This window comes from Lactuca virosa, chromosome 8 (assembly GCF_052849685.1).
Source record: "Lactuca virosa cultivar CGN04683 chromosome 8, Lactuca_virosa_CGN04683_v6, whole genome shotgun sequence".
In the NCBI taxonomy this organism is placed as follows: domain Eukaryota; kingdom Viridiplantae; phylum Streptophyta; class Magnoliopsida; order Asterales; family Asteraceae; genus Lactuca; species Lactuca virosa.
Window position 1 is genome coordinate 244,212,903 of NC_136433.1, and position 20,557 is coordinate 244,233,459.

At 36.1% G+C, this 20,557-nt stretch overlaps 1 long non-coding RNA gene across 1 annotated transcript; it reads left to right on the forward strand.

The window, feature by feature from the left end:
• The first annotated feature begins 17,537 nt into the window (after positions 1–17,537).
• LOC145133507 (uncharacterized) lies at positions 17,538–20,149 on the forward strand. The gene is made up of 5 exons (XR_013718596.1): positions 17,538–18,129; positions 18,391–18,490; positions 18,655–18,739; positions 18,819–18,932; positions 19,956–20,149. It is a non-coding gene; the product is annotated as an uncharacterized LOC145133507 (long non-coding RNA).
• The last annotated feature ends 408 nt before the right edge of the window (positions 20,150–20,557 follow it).

Sequence of the window (20,557 nt, forward strand, 5' to 3'; positions counted from 1 at the left end):
CTGTAATATCTACAACAAAACCAAACTTGCGGTTTTTCAACACGTTAAGTTGCATTGGAAATAGTGCATCACTGTCTCCGGCCTGTAAGATATATTTTAATAAATTCAAAAAAAAAAAGTAAATGTTTTCTGATTTTAAGGTATGAATAATATACCGCATCATGTATCTTTTTCAACTCGTATGCACTTATATTTAACAGCCACTTTGCTTCCCTATCAAAAAGAGTCAATCCAATGGTTCCAGTACAATCTTGTACGTTGATTGGAATTATATACCTAAAACAAAAAAAATTATGTCATTGTTAGTGTTGTTTTACATATTGACAAAATTAATAGAAATAAATATGTGTTTACTTTATAACTGTCTGAAATTCAGATTTTTTGCATTGTGCATTTGTACACTCGACAACCATAGTTTCTGAAATTCCCTCAGGGTTGGTATACGAATGATTGGCTTTGGGAACAGGGATTATTTTTTTTCCACATTTTTTGCATGCTTCATAATACCATGGTAGATTCTGCCTTATATTAACAATGGAAGCAACTAATAAAAACTTCATTTCCTGTATCATATTAAATGTAAAACTTATTAAAATAAATTATGCAAAAATAAAATGTAAAACATATCAAATAATGCAATATACCTTAATTGGTTCGGTGATCTCACAAACTGTTTTTAATGGAAAATTGCCCTTAAAGTCATCTGTATATGAAGAAGAGTAGCTTTGAAGTGTAGTTATGCTTTTTTCAGTTATACCGAAATTGTCATGACATTTCAACCTGTGATGTTTAATTTAAATTCAAGAATATTAGGATTTATGTTTTTTTAAGTTAAAATACATTATAAAAAAATAAAAAACAATTGGAAACTAACTTATTTTTAAACTCATTAATTTCATAAATGTCAGAATTTATGAACAATTTCGTTACTTCAAAATGACTTTTAGCTTCACCAATACCTGTAAAAAATGTATATCCAATTAATAAAAATTATATAAAAACAGTAAATACAAACCATTCCAAATGTTTAGCTTCAAAAACTGCATCACGATAACAACACAATTAACCGTCGGGTTATTTTTTAGGTATTCTGAAATTTGATATGCTTGACTTCCAAAAATAGTAACCTTCAGATGTACAGAACTAAATAAACCAAAAAATCGTATATTAATATTAATTTGTGATTAATTAAAGATAATAAGTAATAAATAAATAATAAAATATAATCTCACTCTAGGTTGCTAAGAGTGAGTTTTATATAATGCTTGGATGGTACTGGATTTGAAGTTTCAAGAGGCCTAAATGACACGATATGTCCAATAACATCTACACAACAGATAACACAACATAAACTGTTGAATTAAAATCATAATATTTAAATAATAAAATTTATAACCAAGAAAACAAATGATAAAAAATGATTTTATTAATATTTTATAACTAACCAAAGAATGTGTCTCTTGGGCATGTTTGTTCTATGATAGAATTAAAGTCAACAAACATAAATCCATTGACCGGACCCGAGAAATCATCACATTTTTTTAGGATGCTTTTCCAATCCAAAGTTAAGGTCTGTTTATGACCTGTATAACTAAAACCATTAGTAACAGCAGCCATATTGGGTTTTATAACTATATAACTTTCATCTTCCTTTAAAAGATGACGAAATCTGGAGAAATTCTGATTGAAGACACGAGCATGGTATTGTGTACCCTGTTTAAAAAAAACTAAAAATTATTATTTTCATGAAACATGTCTAATATTGAATGATGAATAAAAAATATATGAAATACAACAAACCTCCTCGTCCATCAGGATCATTTCAATCGAACAAACTTTATTATTTCTGACAAAGTTCCAAATTTTAAGCACCCGAACCTTGATATGTGATTTTTCATCTATCTGGTCAATGTTATTTAGGTAAACCTTATTTCCTATATTCATTTTCTGCAAGAAAATTTAAACCATATAGAATTGTAAGGAAAATTAGCAACCTAACTAACAATTAAAACAGAAAAATTATAAATCAGCACCTAATAATTTATAAATCAGCACCTAATAATTTATAAATCAGCAACTAACGTAAAGAACATCCTAACTAACAATTAAAACAGAAAAATTATAAATCAGCACCTAATAATTTTTTCTTAAAGTAAGTAATATATATTTTTTAATGTGTAAACCAAATGAGTAGATTTCTTACAGACCCTTGTTTATACGTAGGGTAACTTGTATGCTATTATTAATCATTTTATTGAGATTGTATTTAGATAAATACAAACAAATTTTAAAATTTCATACCATCAAAACAAAAGTTACTGTGCAAGACTGACCATTTAGAATTTTAATAACTTTGTAGGTCAACTCCAATGGTTTGGCATATCATGTCAGAATTATGGGTTAATTCACTAATTTATAGTAATGAACTTGAAGCTGGATCACAACAATCATGTTAAAGAAAAAATAGTTCTCATGTTCATTAGTTTTTTCGTATACATCTACATTAATACGTAAATAGACAAAGTAAAAATAATTGACATCATAAATTAGATTTAATGTAACAGCAAATCAAAGTAAATGTAACACCAAAACAAAAAAAAAATAATGTAATAGTAAAGTTTCAGATCTGAAAAAAACTATTTTTTATTTTTTTAAAGAAAATGAACTTGTCATGTTCATTAGTTTTTCGTCTTTTAAACTGAAAAGGTAGAAGAAGTAGACGATTAAGAAGAATTACAAAAAAGAAGAAGAAGAATAGCAATCATACAATGAGAACGTGATAGATACCGATAAATAAGACCATGAAGGGAATAGAAATATTTGTAATTTTGATATTTGAATACACTAACCTGATATTTATTTATTGAAGCGTTGCAGAATCAAGAAGAATGAAGAAGAATACGTTTGCTGTGATTTCTATGAAGCAGAATTGTTATGGATCAGAATGGTAAAAACAAAATAACTGTATAAATGGTATTTACGTTTGCTGAGAAGAATACTGCAGATTTTTAGGGATTTAGTGATTGCAATATATTTAATTTGCAATCAAAATAAACAAACTTTCAAATTTAATCGTGAATTTCAAATCTGATTTTTGATTAACATATTTTTTCAAATTATTTCCATAATTTTTATTCATTTAAAAATAATGGTTGAATATTTTGAATGCAGTTGACTGCTCAAATTTCCGGATTTTTTGCATTAGTTTGAACTTTGATTTAATTTGGATTGAATGGCATTTACGTAAATATAGATGAATAAATGAGCGGGAAAACTCGATTTTGGGGGTCCTTAGAGAGTGACACGTGGCAGAGTTGTACTTATTTATTAGAATTAGGATATATATATATATATATATATATATATATATATATATATATATATATATATCAAAGTATAAACATCCCAGGCTAAACAAATGGTGTGTGCACTGCAATCATCTCGAGCTCTTCCCCTTGCTACCGGAAGTACCTGAAACCAAAACTGAAAACTGTAAGCACGGAGCTTAGTGAGTCTCTCCAAACTACCACATACCATACACATAATCATGTTACTAGGAGATACGGGCCCCGCCCACACTCAATGAGATACAGGCCCCGCCCACACTCCGGCGGCAGCCACCACCTCATGGTGGTGGTGATGGATTTTCTTCAACTTCCAACCGAGAATTGTCCAACCAACAACACACCATTACAATACATGCATTTCCACGATTACACACACACACAGCCACCTCCCACGGTGGCTGGTGGCAGCAGAAAGAGGCTATATGGCGGCAGCCACCATGGTTGGCTGCCATGGTGGTTACCCACGCTTTCCGGCCAGAAAATGCACACACACACACACTTCGTAATCACAGAAAAACACTACAAAACGTACCCACAACCACCATGTTCGCTGCAACGACGAACGAAGATATATCCCGAGAAGAGATACAGCCGCAAGGAGCGACGTCAATGGCGGTGACACGAGTTAGTTGATGTGGAGCAAAAACGGGGTGAGAAGGAGTGGTGGCGGCGGAGGAAACGGAGGTTGCGTTCTCGCCAACGAACGATAGCAGCAGCAGTGTCTCACGATTACGACGTCCCATGTGATGCTCTTCGTCGCTGTCGGAAGACTCATCGACGGTTTGGCTTTGGTAACTTCCGGCTTCAACAGCGACTAGGAGAGGGCGGCTGGATGACTTCCCCACGGTGGCAGCTGGCAAAAATTACGCATGGCGGCGGCTGAAGAGAGCTAGGGTTAGGGTTAGGAGATGCGACGAGAGGGAAAGAAGCACCAGTTTAATCCCATATCCCTCATTCAACTTATTTTCATTCTTCCAAGTTTAGTCCCTTACACTCATTATCTTTTCAAATTAACCCCAATAGTTACCAAACAACCCCTGCCTTCAGAAATCTTTATAAGGTGACTCCGAAAATTACACTTAGCCCCCAAAATTCCAAAGATTATGACATTGAAATCCCATGGCTAACATCCATAAATTATTATGGATTTAGGGCTTCAATAAAATAATATAAAATATCATTTACATCTCGGGTTCATTTATTTATTTATTTAATCTTATTTATTTAAATTCCAAAATAGAATGTTACAATTCTCCCTCACTTAGATTAGATTTCGTCCTCGAAATCATTCCTCACCATTCCCAACATGCCCAAAACCTTGAGCAACACGACCACAACTTCGTGCATACCCCAACCTTTCCTCAGGCAACCAAAATCCAAAACCGACCCTCGCAGGGTTCTAAAACCCGAAGATGAACAAATTCCTTGCAACACGATCACACTTACTCAATCTGAAATACGATATCTCGAGATGGTCTGACTCCCTGATAGACTGTCCATAGTGAAATATTGTCGAATCCAACCTGCTTGTCTCCCAATTGGCTACTCAACTTCTGATAACTTGAGGTTCTTACTAGAAAGCATAATCATAGACCAAATTTCCCTGCGGTACACTTATACTTGACAGAAGGCTTAGATAATCCTTCGAGTAGGAAACTCATCCCTGCAACGGTTAGACTCAGATGAGAGCTGCACAACAGGACCAAAGCATCTACTCTGAGATTATCCAAACTCATCTGCAAGTGACATGATATCTCCTCTGAATAACAAGAAACTCCCCACTCGAGTTCCAAATCGATAGTACCGCCTTGACTTATCTTGATGTCCTTTACCAATAGAACCATTCCAAGTCACAACACAAGAGCTTGATCTATCATCATAACTGAATCCATTCATTACCCTTGAACCCTTCTATCGATGCCCTCGTCACATAGATACCCAAATCCTCAACCCACGGAAACAAAAATTCTGCACAAAACACTCACGTTACCCGACTTGAGATCTTACCCAAAAATCCAACCTGATACTCAACTCGTAAACCGAGATCCATAGATTTGCACTTGTAATTTACCCAAGACCTTATGATAGCACCAATCCTTTTTGGAACGAGTCATAAAGGTTCCCAAGCCAATGCTGAGACTACCAATCTCGCACCTGGTCCAACCACCAGGTTCCTAAGAGTCCAAATAACAAAGTTATCCAGTCTATACACCCTTCTGTGTCACACACACTAACCACTTACTGAATCCTGAAACCTAGAATCCAATACTTTGACCCAACCGTCTCTACCAGGTCCCACCTACGCTACTATAAACAAACGGGCCTTGGCCACGGGTCCCACCCAAACTATACCACGGAGCGGCCTTGCCCACGGGTCCCACCTATCTAGAGTTACACAGGCCCAGTTCCACCTCGGACCCCAATGGTCCTCAACCCATAACGGAGAAATACTCCGTAACAATCCTGACTGGCGTGCCCAGGGCACAAACTGATTCCCCATTAACGCTCATATCCACTACCAATGACATACTATCTCAAGTAGGTGAATGCTACGATCCCATCGCAGTCTCACAACACTTCTAACCAACCATGATCACTACCCCGGGTTTCATCACAACCCACCCATCTCAATTCCAATATCCTGAATCGAATTCCACATCAAACAAGAACAGGAAACGATGCTCTAACACAACTCTCGGTCTGGATCCATCCACAAACCTGCTATGCATAACAAGAAAATGTCGACCAGCTGTTGGGAGTTTCTCTGAACTCCCACTTACAAAACCTCGAACTAAACGGTCACTTGTGTCGTCTCTGTACCTAACCAGGATGCGAAACTTGTCCTAGTTCCACACCTGATCCAATTCCCGAAAAATCTGATCGCTTCCCCCCACTTGGATTCGGTGAAGCTCTTTCATCCTATAAGTCTGATGGATTCCCAACCCATCGAACCTCATATAATAGGAACTGCCTATAACCTGTGATTACCAATCTAGCGTTCCATGACTAGCCAAATCTCAACGATTGCCCAACTAATAGAATCCGGGAGAATGCTCTTGAGACCTTAACCAATCCGGTGATCCAAATCACCTCTCATGGCACCATGCCATTTCCTTGAGTTCTTATGCCTGCGACTAACAACTGTAACCCTTGCCATGCACTAACGAACCTCTATTCTAATTTCTATCCTCAAGGAATCATTGAACTCTAACCGACTTCAGTCCATGAGAAAATATTGTTGGATAAGGTGTCTAAGTCCATAACTATATTTGGTATGTACTTGACCCGACCCGGCATGGTCCATTTGGGTTGCATGGCATCATGCACTTGGATAGACTAAATAAGAGAAATAAGACACTTATGGTTATTAATATATTATAAGTTCTAATATATTAATAATAAGAATAATAATATTTGGTTAGTATTGATCAAGAATTAATTTAGAATTAATTATGTGATCAAAAGAAGACTAATTAAATATATGGGTTGATTGTGTAAATCATCCATAACTTATATAGTGGGCCAAAAAGCTTCATGGATAATCAAGTTGGGTTAAACCCATAGGATGCTCCATGGAGGTTACATAACCCATGGGTCATGGAAATGAAAGGTCATGACAATTAGGGTTTACATGGTGTAACCCTAATTGTAACACACTATATAAGGATTAGCTTATTCACCAAAATCGACCACTAAGTGTGAAACAAGAGGGCATAACCGATTTCAAGAAGTGTTCTTATTCTCTTAAGTCATTCCAAGTGTACTTGGTGTTGTGTGAAGCATTTGAGGCATCACACTTGGGGTGCTAGGCTCTCAAGGTTTTCAAGGAATTAAAGCAACTACAAGGTATGTAATTCTAGCCATCTTTTAGTTTAAAAGTTCCCCATGTATGCTAGATAGGATTATGAACCTTGGAAATCATATTTTACATGTATTTTAGACAAACATAGATCCAAGGTTTTCTAGGGTTGCATGTACACTTAGGAGTGTTAGAATGCTCAAAACCCATCAAATACAATCCTCTTGACACATCCAATGATCAAACAACTCACGCAACTGACACCGTCATCTTCCTACTACCGTTCCCTCCCCAACAACGGCAATGCCTTGAACCCTAAAGTTCTTCTATAGGCAACTGTCGGTCATATCCGACTGTTGATAGAACCATTAAACCCTAACTCCACTGGAGAACTATCACGCTAACCCTAACCAAAGATCCTCCAAGAAACACCCCTGAATTGATCATGCCAAGGACCATGATAGACAATGGTACATACTGGAACCCACTTGACAAAATACGACAGACTTCCGACATGCAGAACGACATATCACACTTCTTGATAATATAATCCCGACAATAGCAGAAAATCCATCCAAGATGTTGCTTATCCAAATCCGAAGCCAAAATTCCCACACTAAACAAATTCCTGATAACCACCCAGAAGAAAACAGAAGATATCATATCTGCAAAAGTATCAAAAGGAATCCCAACCTCTTCCCACCAATCACGTGCCCTGTCCTTCAAGAGGCAGGAAGCAAGTCAGACCTTATCCCTCTTGGGACAACGACTGGTACGAAAAGCGTTGGCGACAACTGTCGACCATCTACTTCTAGCAATGGGGTCCTTAGCCCCATGATAATCTGGAGCTCCACGAGTTCTGAACTCCCGAAATGTCGACGTGCGCGTCCCTATCATGGCCACCATTTCGGTGTGGAATGTACCCAGCCTCTCATCACAAATCTCCAAATTTCCCTTCATGATCGTACCGAAGATCACAGGAGTCTGGTCAATGATACTGCGCGTAGTCTCAGATGAAGTGAACTCCCTCATCTGACCATCAAGCTGTCCGGCTCTAGAGTCCGATCGTGATCCCTCGCGGGCACCAGAACTACCATATGGTCTACCACGTAGTGTCACCATACTCGGAAGTATACCATAACAACCATCAAAATACTCATCATAACTCGAGGGATCTCACACACTACAAGTTCCCTGGGTTCATCTCAGCCTTCCTTGATTCGAGTATGGATCCTCTGCTTTCAGTAGTACGGGCCCATACTACCTTCTACATCTATTTGTACTTTCCTCAAGAACTGCCTTGACTCCACCAAGTCCCTTTCACTACTACTGCTCTGTATGCTAATCTCATCCCAGGCTTGCCCTAGGGTAATCACCGACCCACTCTCCGCTATCAGCTGCATAAGAAGTACCTGTTATCTCCCCCTAACTAGCTCGCGAATACCCTTACATATCATTAAGACTAGATAATTCTTCGAATGAGAGGTCCTACCCTACAACGGTTGGACTTAGACAAGAGCTGCGAAATAGAGCTAAAACTAACCTTCTGAAATTATTTAGTCCTCGTAATATGTATCTTGGCATATTTGTTTACTAGTTAGTCAAAGATAACTAGAACTCCTAAAATCACAAAGCAAGCAACATTCGAGCATTGAGTAAACATAATCAAGCATATCCTAATCAGGCCATCATATCACTGACTAATGAGTAATAGCATGCAGTTCATAAAGCTCATACATATATAACATGCACATAAGGCATCCTACCTAGATCCTTAGCCCTAATCTAGCATGCAATTCTCATAAGTCTGTCATAACATAAACTTATATGAGTAATTTGGGAGTACTTACTTGAGCTCGACTGATTGCATGCACCACACCCTTTTCTCTTCTCAAAATCCCTTTTGTAAAAATGGTTTTTCTTTTAAAATTTATACCAAGTCCTCAGTTTGAGTTCAGACACACCCGAGAGTGTGCCCGAATCCCTCAAACCAAGGCTCTGATACCAACTTGTAAAATCCCAAAAATACAGTCTAAAAATTTCATTTTTATTTATTAAAGAACCATAATTACCTAAATCATTTCATCCAAAAACATAAGTCGTAGTACCAATCAAAGTATCACATCAAAACTCATTTCAAATTATCATAAGCATCTGTCATATATATATATATATATATATATATATATATATATATATATATATATATATATATATATATCAGAGTATAAACATCCCAGGCTAAACAAATGGTGTGTGCACTGCAATCATCCCGAGCTCTTCCCCTTGCTACCGGATGTACCTGAAACCAAAACTGAAAACTGTAAAACTGTAAGCATGAAGCTTAGTGGGTCTCCCCAAACTACCACATACCATACACATAATCATGCTACTAGGAGATACGGGCCTCGCCCACACTCAACGAGATACGGGCCTCGCCTACACTCCGCTAACTAGGAGATACAGGCCCCGCTCACACTCCGTTGACTACGAGATACGGGCCCGCCCACACTCGGCTAACTATGAGATATGGGCCCCGCCCACACTCAGCTATAAACATACATACAAGTATCACACAGACAACAAGCATAGCCAAATCTATCAATCAATCCTATATACATACTCAAATAATGTTATGAGATACGGGCCCCACCCACATTCAGCTAATGATGAGATACGGGTCTCGCCCACACTCTATGAGATACGAGCCCCGCCCACACTCAGCTAATGATGAGATACGGGCCTCGCCCACACTCACATTCCTAACAATACATACAAGTATCACACAGACAACAAGTATAGCAATCCAACAATCTGATTTATATCTATACTCAGGTAATAATGAGATACAGGCCCCGCCTACACTCCGTGTTCCTATCAATAACATATAAACTACACAGGCTTGCATTGGTGCCTTCGACCCGTTCAAACCAGGAGGAAACTCACCTCGCGTTGCAGACGATCCCTGGCTGTTGGCTACTGGCTGACAGATTCCTGAACTGTCAACATCAAAACAAAACCCAATCAACCAAACCCAATCAACCATTTGGGTTTCCAATGCATAACCCTAAAATCCCCACTTGGGGTAAAAGGACCATTTTACCCCTAGCCTAGCTTGGTCCAAGATTAAGGCCCAAACTCATACTCTGAAGGCCCAAAAGCCAAACAACGATCCAAGGCCCAACATATGGCCCAATTTTTCAAATTGGGCCCAAACTCTACATGGTCTTACCTTAAGGCCCAACCATTTATTCTAGTCCAAACACTTGACATTCTGATGGTCAAATATCTCATAATCAGCAAGGCCCAATTATGGCCCATCTATGGCCTAATTTTCCAAATTGGTCCCAAGCCTCTCCAATGGGCCTTATCCTAAAGCCAAATCCAAATATTCTAGTCCATATACTTGTTCTTGGATGGCCCATCAATAGCCCAATCACCAAAGCCCAACAAAAAGGCCCAACCAAAATTAGGGTTTCTCACATGAAATGGCGATTAAGGTTAAGTGTTCTTACTTAACCCATTAAGTCCATCACTCTACTAGGCCATTCATACCATGTAGTCGGACATAATTCAAATTTCCAATCTAACAGTCCAAACGCGGGTCCCGACAAATCCCAAATGATGGTTTCCAAGATTAGGGTTTTCTAAACCCTAATTAGGGTTTCCAATCTAAACACATGCCAATTAGGTCCAAAAGCTAAGTTTTAGGTTGAATAGGGTCTTACTAGGTCGAGCACCACCCACTTCTACCTCGGGCGATGGTGGTCAACGGCGGCTTACGGCGGCAACCACCACCTCATGGTGGTGGTGATTGATTTTCTTCAACTTCCAACCGAGAATTGTCCAACCAACGACACACCATTACAATACATGCATTTCCACGATTACACACCCAACCACCTCCCACGGTAGCTGGTGGCGGCAGAAGGAGGCTATATGGCTGCAGCCACCATGGTTGGCTGCCATGGTGGTCACCCACCCTTTCCAGCCAGAAAATGCACACACATACACACACTTCGTAATCACAGAAAAACACTACAAAACGTACCCACAGCCACCATGTCCGCTGCAGCGACTACCAGAGATATTTCCCGAGAAGAAAAACAGCCGTAAGGCGACGTCAACGGCGACGTCACCAGTTAGCTGATGTGGAGCAGAAACGGGGTGAGAAGGATTGGTGGCGACGGAGAAAACGTAGGTTGCGTTCTCGCCGACGAACGATAGTTGTGGCAGTGTCTCATGATTACGACGTCCCATGCGATGCTCTTCATCGCTGTCGGCAGACTCACTGGTGGTTTGGCTTTGGTAGCTTCCGGATTCAATAGCGGCTAGGAGGCGACGGCTGGATGACTTCCCCATGGTGGTGGCTGGCAAAAATCACGCATGGCGGCGACTGAAGAGAGCTAGGGTTAGGGTTAGGAGATGCGACGAGAAGGAAAAAAGCACTAGTTTAATCCTGTGTCCTTCATTCAACTTATTTTCATTCTTCCAAGTTTAGTCCCTTACACTCATAATCTTTTTAAGTTAACCCCAATAGTTACCAAACAACCCCTGCCTTCAGAAATATTTACAAGGTGACTCCGAAAATTACACTTAGCCCCCAAAATTCCAAAGATTATGACATTTAAATCCCATGGCTAACATCCATAAATTATTATGGATTCAGGGCTTCAATAAAATAATATAAAATATCATTTACATCTCGGGTTCATTTATTTATTTATTTATTCATTTAATCTTATTTATTTAAATTCCAAAATAGAATGTTACAGGTGCAACTTTTGGATTTATCATGTCTTCAATAGCAGTTAACAATCAAAGAGTATCTAAAGTTGTTTACTCAATCATACTTTAGTCATTTTTTAGTAGTTTAGAAATTATAATGTTTGCTTTGCAATAAAACTACAATTATACCTCTGCAAAATTTTGAATAGAAGGAAAGAAAAAAATGCAACTCATAAGCTTTGATACATGATTAAGTTCCATCACTTTGCACTTGGGTACTTTTTTTTCTTTCTTTTTTGACTTGAGAAGACTTAGGCCCTATTTGTTTACCTCTTAATTGTAAAATTAAGAGGCAATGTCTGAAAAATTCAGATTCGGATCGCTTGTTTGGGTCTTATTTTTTACCTCTTAAAATTAAAAACACCTCTTAATTTTTTAGATGCGGAACAAAGTCTGAATTAAAAAAAAAAACGAACGCGTCTCTTCTTGTTTTGCCCTAAACCCCACGTCGAACATAACATGTCTTCTGTTCTTGCGTTTCTTCTCATGTTCTTGCGTCTTTTGCGTCTTCTTCCCCCTTCGCATCTGGTTCCCTTCGCCTGCTTCCCGTCGCCGATGACGCCGCCTGAAACGACTCCGCCCATCCCATCGTCGACGTCTCAGCATCCTTTCAACGCAGACACTCTTCTTCTGTGCTCTAAAGTCGAAAATCAAAAATCGAAAAGATGTTTTTTCTCTTCTTCTGAAAATCGATTGCTCTTCTTCTGTTACGCTCGAAATCATTTCTTATGCTATGCTAATTACTTCTTATGTTATGCTAATCAGTTTCTGATTTCTTCAATTGTAATCTATATTTGATGTTATGCTCAATTTTGATGTTATATGCTCTATTTTGATGGAATTTGAATGTGTTCAATGGATATGATGAAATGTTGATGTTGAATTTTTGATGTTATGAATGATTTTTTATACTCAATTTTTTATGTTCAATGTTTTTTTGTTTGATTATTATGCTGAAATGTTGTAGCTGAAATTACATTTGCGTTTGATGTTATAGTGAAATCATATATGTTCTTGCTGTTATCATGAAATATGCATTAGTTTTTCTAATTGTGCATTTGTTTTGCTGAAGTAATTGTTGAAAACGTGTCTTTGTTTTGTTGAAGTAGTCATTGAAAATGTGCCTTTGTTTGCGTAAATTGTTGTTGAAAATGTGTATTTGCAATGCTTAACGTGTTGCTAAAACATGCATTTTTTTGTTGAATTGATCAAAGAAATGGGAGAAAAGAAGGATAGGATTAGTTGGAAGGTTGAAGGTGTAGAGAAAACGTTTCTAGAAGCTTGTTTACGTGAAGTTACGGTCAATGGACGGGAATGGAGTAGTTTGAAAGCACTATCTTGGAGGAATGTAGCTGAAACATTAAAAATTGAACATAACTTTATTGCCGACCAAAAACAAATGAAGAACCGCTATGACTACCTAAAGTCAAAGTTTGGTGCTTTTTTGAAGTTAAAAAACAAAACTGGCAATGTGTACAATGCAACAACCAACACCTTCAATCTTTACAAATTAGAATGGGAACTAGAATCGAAGGTATTTTGTTTAGTTATAAAAAATATGTTATCATGTTTAAATAATAAAATATTTTTTCCAAACAGTCAAACAAACATGTGGATTCTTTGAGACGCACGCCACTACCGTACCCCGACCTTTGCACACCGTTGTTTGAAGGCGCGATTGCGATAAGCATTTATAGTTGGGGGCCAACTTCTACCTTTCCCTGTCCTACTCAAGATTCAAGTCAATATAGTTTGCATGACTTTGACGGCATTGATTGCACTCAACAAGAAACTGTAGGTCTCAGTGAGGAGTCCTCCGCTCAAACAAAAAAACAAAAGACTACAGATTTGGCAAAGAGTCAAAATAAAAGTAGAGATAAGGGTAAAGATGCATCAAATTCAAGTTTGCTTGAAATCGGGGAAGATATTGCAACAGTTGCTACGATATTTGTGGAAAAACATGCTTCTTCAAATTTGTGTGCGTGTATGGAAAAGTTGGAGAAGTTAGGATGGGGAATATTTGATCCAAGATACACTACTGTTGTTTCTCTTTTTGGTGAAGGTGCGGATAAGAGGCACATGTGGTTAACCATTGATCCAGCTATTTGTGAGAATTTGGTCAAGACTGTTGGAGCACATTATGGAATGTTTCGCTAAGTAGATGTTTTGAATGATTTGATGGTTTTTTTATAACTAGATGTTTTGAATGATTTGATGTTTTTTTTGGATAACTAGATGTTTTGACTTGATGTTTGGTTTGAACTAGATTTTTATATGACATGAATGACTTGATGTTTGGTTTGAACTAGATTTTTATATGACATGAATGACTTGATGTTTTGGATGAATTTTTACGTTATATGTTGTTAATATAATTGTTATGTATTTTCAAAATAATACATTGCTTATGGATTCGGATGAGGAAATTGAATTTCTCATTTTACTATGTTGCTATTGGTTGAATCTAGTATCCAATAGAATTGGGAGGGCAATTGATAACGATTCGGAAATGAGCGGTCATCAACATACACAAGAATTGTTACATGGAACTTCTACACAATGTCATGAGCTGACGCGTCTTTGACGTGAAGCGTATGTACTTTTATGCAGTCATTTTAGACGAAACAATTGGTTGGAAAATAGTAGGCATATAAGCGTTGAAGAAAAGATGGCTATGTTCTTGACAACTATAGCACATAATAAACGGTTTAGGATTATCAAACGAAGGTTTCAACACTCTACAGAAACTGTTCATATATGCTTTCATGAGGTGCTAAATGCAATAATGATTTTTGAAAAAGAAGTTATAGTGCCAACGAATTTTAATGCAACCGTGAATTCCTCAGAGAGACATTGTAGGCTAAAAGAAATATTTCCTGGAGCAATAAGTGCATTAGATGGAACTCTTGTACATGCAGTCGTGTCTGATCAACAAACTCGCTACAGGGGAAGAGATTTTGATTCAGCAAGATTTTGATTATGTAGGCATAGGGTATAGAGTTTGATTCTGCAAAAGTGAGATGGAGCAAGTTTCATGTTAACTCTACTTTAAAGCTTAACATCTCAATGTGGATGAGTGGCTACGGGTTTATGGTTGTCTTGCTATATCTCTGTCACTATTCACCATCAATTTTTTTTCTCTCTCTCTCAATGTGTTTTAAAACATTTGTACATATATGTTTCTCTTTTTGGGCATGAAAATATTTGATTGATTTGTTTTTAGGAAACTATTTTTTTGAAGAGGAAGGATCAACAAAGGAGAACTAAAATTTTCATATTTGACATTGTTGATTTTGGTCAGGCATGTGAAAAGAAAGGTTAAAACATGTGTGCCGAGTCTCCAATGGTGAGTTATTTTTTAAGTTACTATGATTTAAATAATTGTTGGATATAGGATGGCATATTTCGGTTGTTATTTGTATTAAAGATGTTGATTTGGAGGTTTTAAGTAAGAAGAGACTTTAATTTTTGAAATATTTGAGTAATTGGCCGTCTAAAACTTGGGAATGGGTAAAGCCACAATAGCTATTCGAGATGGTAACAACATATGAAAAGGCACCAGAATTGTTTTTTTTTTTTTTTTGTGAATTTTTTATCTTATCTTATGGATTCAAGTTTTAGAAAATCTTGGCAACCCTTGAGTTTCATCTGAAATCTCTTCCAAATCACCAGATTTTGCCACACAATCGTGACTTCAAGTTTGATTTATTTTACTTTTCCCCTTTCAGGTACTACCATGAGCATTTCAATAGTTCCAGAGGTTTAAAAGATGCAAGATTAACAATGTGGCATTTGGCTTCATGGTCCTGCTGTTAAGGGGCAAGTTGGACCAATTTACACTTACGATAGGTGTGGGTAATTTACAACAAAGTTTCACTGCTCATTGCATCTAATGAGTGTTAAAAAAAGGTAAAAGTGCAATCTTCAATGTTCCGGTTAGTTTGGAACACTCATCACCTAAGTTTGGTGGTTTTCCCCTCTTTTGGACGTTTGTACCCCTGTCCCAAACTTCACCTGTTATGGGTGGATTTAAAATATTTCTTGGTGTCGCCCTTACTCAACAACCCTTTATAGGGGCTTCTCAAATTATACCAATAGTTGAAGGATTTTTGGTAATCCCATCAATTACATTGCTATTTTTGCAACCCCTAAGAACAAAGTAAGGAAAGGAATGTCCAAAATAATACAATGGGTGATGTTATGCATTTTGGTCTTGCTGCTATGCAAATTTATTTAAATTTCAATATCTCTACAACTGTTCTTCACAGTTTCGGTCCTTTATAGTCTTTCATTGTCACCCCTTCCATATGTAGACCTTGTGAGCTTGCCTTTAATGATTGGTCCTCATCAAACATGGGTTGTTATAACCTGGCAATATTAAATGTTTGTGGGAGTGATGTTTAAGTGGTAGAAGTTGTTTCGTGTAGTCAATCTCTATATATTTAGTGAGAGGCTTAAGGGAATGAAACATGTGTACTAAATTTCATGCTGTTGTTATATCTGTGGTCATTGGTTATATGAAATTAGGATTATGAAATTAGTTTATTTGTTGAAAATGAATGAATTAACATTTATATTTGGATTCAAGTTGTCACTTGCATATAGATCAAAACTTTAATCTAATTTTTTTTACATCCTACTGTTTAAAAAGTTGATGTTTTATCTATTGGTAACCTATGGAATGTTAGACATATTTTTTTGGCCTTTTGCTAATTTTAAAATTTAATACCTGTTTATCAAATATATTTTGTTTCTTTAACTTTCATGGCATGTAATGTAGATGATCATCATTTTTGTATTTTAGAGTGAATAATTTCTTTGGGCATTGAACATGCATTAGGATGGTTTTGTTATTTTAATTATTAAATTATTTTTATAAATTACTTTTTGCTATAAAAAAATTTTGTTCATATTTTCAAAAAGTTTGAAACTATAGCGAATTACTTTTAAAAAATACGATTAAGAAAGAAAGATAAGCGAAATCACAAAGTAATTGTTCGTAACAAATTGATTCGAAAAAGTTCGATACCAAATTACTATAACAATGTATTTTTAGTTTTTTATTTTTGTTTTTATCCTAACAAACCAACATACATAGAAGCGTCAAATATATTAAATAATACATTTTCCATCGAAAAAAAAACAATTGCAAAATTGAAAATAATTTTTACCTATACTTATCAACACAGTGTGCCTTATTTTCATTATGTCATGTTTCCAAAAGAAATAAACATTGAATTGAAACTAGGTCAAAAATTAACTAAATACCAAAAGCTACTATTCATACCCGTCGCTTGGCACGGGTAAACGGCTAGTATATATATATATATATATATATATATATATATATATATATATATATATATATATATATATATATATATAAAGAGAGGGGAATGATTATTTGAGAACTCATATATTCCCGAGAACCTGAGAACCAAACGATGATCGTTAGATCAAAATAAACGATGGTTAGGATGCTTTGTGGCATTCTTGTAAATTCATGGAAAAGAAAAAACGCGGGGGCATGTTTTTTGAAAAAGAGTCGGGGCATTTTAGGAATGGAAAAAAGAATAACATAATTCATTCCACCTTCCGCAATGAGCACTTCAGCCCACATCATCCCCTCTCCGTCGACCGCCTCCCTCCGCCCTCCAACAACCAGCCTACCTCTGTCAACAACCAACGCCTTCGACGGCTTACCACTATTTCCTTCATCGACCACCACTACGACAACCTAATATCTCCGCTCTCTCTATCTCTCAATCATTGATTTCTTCACTAATTACCAACGCCTAACACCGCCACCGAAGATCAATTTCGTCGATCCATTGTATCAGAAACCGATCTTCATTGGAGCTCCCCTACGATTGATAGATTGAACAGTGTGGTGTCTGCGTCCTTCTTCCCGCTCGGATTTTTGTAGCCTAATAAATCAATCAGAGCTCTCAACGCTCCAGACCTCCTGATTCGTATCTTTTTTATCTTTGATTATCGGTAGAATAAACAGTATCGCAACAGAATTCTCCTTCGCCTCTGAGCTTCCGGTCTCGAGGACGTGAATCAGAGGTTCAATTGCGTAGGCGTCCTTCTTCACCTGCATTTTGAGTTTAGTGAGATCAGGTCTCGCTTCAGTAGCAGAAGAAATGGAGAAGATATGCTTGCGTTGTGAAACTTTGCTTCCCCTGTTAGAAGGTATATCTAATTACAATTCGAGTACTTGCAGTATTCTAGGATTTTAGGACTCAATTTGAGTCTCCGCGCTGATAAAAGAGTATTAGAGCGTCTGATGTGCTTTATATATGTATGCACATAAGGTGTTTGGTATTTTGCTTACGATTTTACTCTCAATGTTTCTCTTCAATTTTTTTAAAATTGAACTCAGGAATCTAAATTATGCATATCCTTGCTTTCAAGTTTGCCAGGATATGGAGTTGTAATTACTTTTTCTTTCAGTGTTCTTGATAGGATGCTTATGTTGAGGTATTATTCTCTACCAGATTTCATCAGAAGATTGCCATTCCTTAAACTGCCGAAGAAAGTTAGCAACTGTGTGGTAAGCCTCAATCCTATCCATTACTTTGGCATGGAATTATAGGGCTATTTTGACATGCGTTCCAGAATTGATTATTGTAATGCTTAAAATCAAAATCAGTGATTAGATATCCTTTTATTAGTTGATTTGACCTGGAATTGATTTGGGAGGTCCTTCCTTCTCAGGTAACTTATCGCCATTTTACTTTTTAGTCAATGCATTCAAGTAATGCAGTCGATTGGATCCTCCTTACAATTCACACTATCAAGAGTAAGTTTTATATATATTAATACTTATTCATTTGAAGTTTATATAAAAGTGAATGATTGTTGTAAATAAATTGCTTTAGTTACACTTGGAGGGGACAAATTGGGTGGTTTCTAAACTTGCAACTACAGCAGCACAAGAAAGAGCTCTTCTTGATCAATGTGAAGCTTTATGGACTTGTGCATCTTCAGTACCGGTAAATATTTACTTTTTAAATTTAAAAAAAAAAGATTAATAAAACTACAAAAGAGGAAATTTTACATTATATTTTATCTATTAGCTAATTAACCACATATGATTTGTGGTAATTGCTTCTCTGTTGAGCTTCATGAATCACTTGTGATTCACACATCAATCACTTGTGATTCACACCAATCACACGTGCCACTAGTGATTCACATATGAATCACTTGTGATGCACACGCGAATCACTTGTGATTCACACGTGAATCATCTTAATTATTTATTTTGTGTAGCCATATAATTTATTTTAATTTGTTTCCTTTTAGCGATTCACATATAATTCACATGTGATTCATATGGGAATCATATGTAATTCACATGAGAATCATAGTGTAAATCATATGTGATTCACATGTGAATCCTATGTGATTCACATGTGATTTACATGTGAATCACATATGATTCACATGTGAATCGCATGTGATTCATATGTGAATCGCATGTGATTTACATATGATGCCATATGTAAATGTGATTCATATGTGAATCAGATGTGATTCATAGTGATTCATATGTGAATCACTTGCGATTCACACGTGAATCACTTGCGATTAACACGTGATTCACACGTACGTGATTCACGCGTGAATCACACGTGATTCACGCGTGAATCACTTAATTAGTGTAGCCATATAATTTATTTTAATTTGTTTCCTTTTAGCGATTCACATATAATTCACATGTGATTCATATGTGAATCATATGTAATTCACATGAGAATCATAGTGTAAATCATATGTGTTTCACATGTGAATCCTATGTGATTCACATGTGATTTACATGTGAATCACATATGATTCACATGTGATTCATATGTGAATCGCATGTGATTTATATATGATGTCATATGTAAATGTGATTCATATGTGAATAAAATGTGATTCATATGTGAATCGCATGTGATTCATATGTTAATCACATGAAAATCACATATGTATTTTTGTGAGTGTTTTTGCAACAATCAATTTTTTTGTAGATTTGGAAGAAATTGTGGTGAATATTGAAGAGGTGAAAATGATAAATTGAAGAAAATAAGGAAATATTAACACGAAGACATGAAAACGCTTTGAAATTTGTAGCATTTTTTATTTTTTATATTTTATTTTGTATTGAATAAAATATTTGTACTATTATGTTTATAGATTAATTAATAAAAATGATATTTTTTTATGATTTACTTACGGATATTATAGTATAAGAAATATGTTGTATGCATATATGCATTTGAAAAAATATACATATATGCACTTAAAACTTTGATTTTTATTGTTAAAAAAATTAGAGTATTTTTTTTAAATATTCTAGTTCTTTTTTTTTTAATTTATTGATTATTAAAAATTTACTTTTTAAAAAAATGCAGTTTTTTCCGAAAAAGATTGTAGTTTTTTTAAATGCAATTTTTTTGAAAAAAATGCAGATTTTTTTAAAAAACTTGCAGCTTTTTAAAAAAAATTATAGTTTTTGGATAAAATTGCAGTTTTTTTTTTTTTTTTAAATAGCAATTTTTTTTGATAAAAATGCAGTTTTTTTAAAAAAAATTGTAGTTTTTTTGAAAAAATTGCAGTTTTTTGTAAAAAA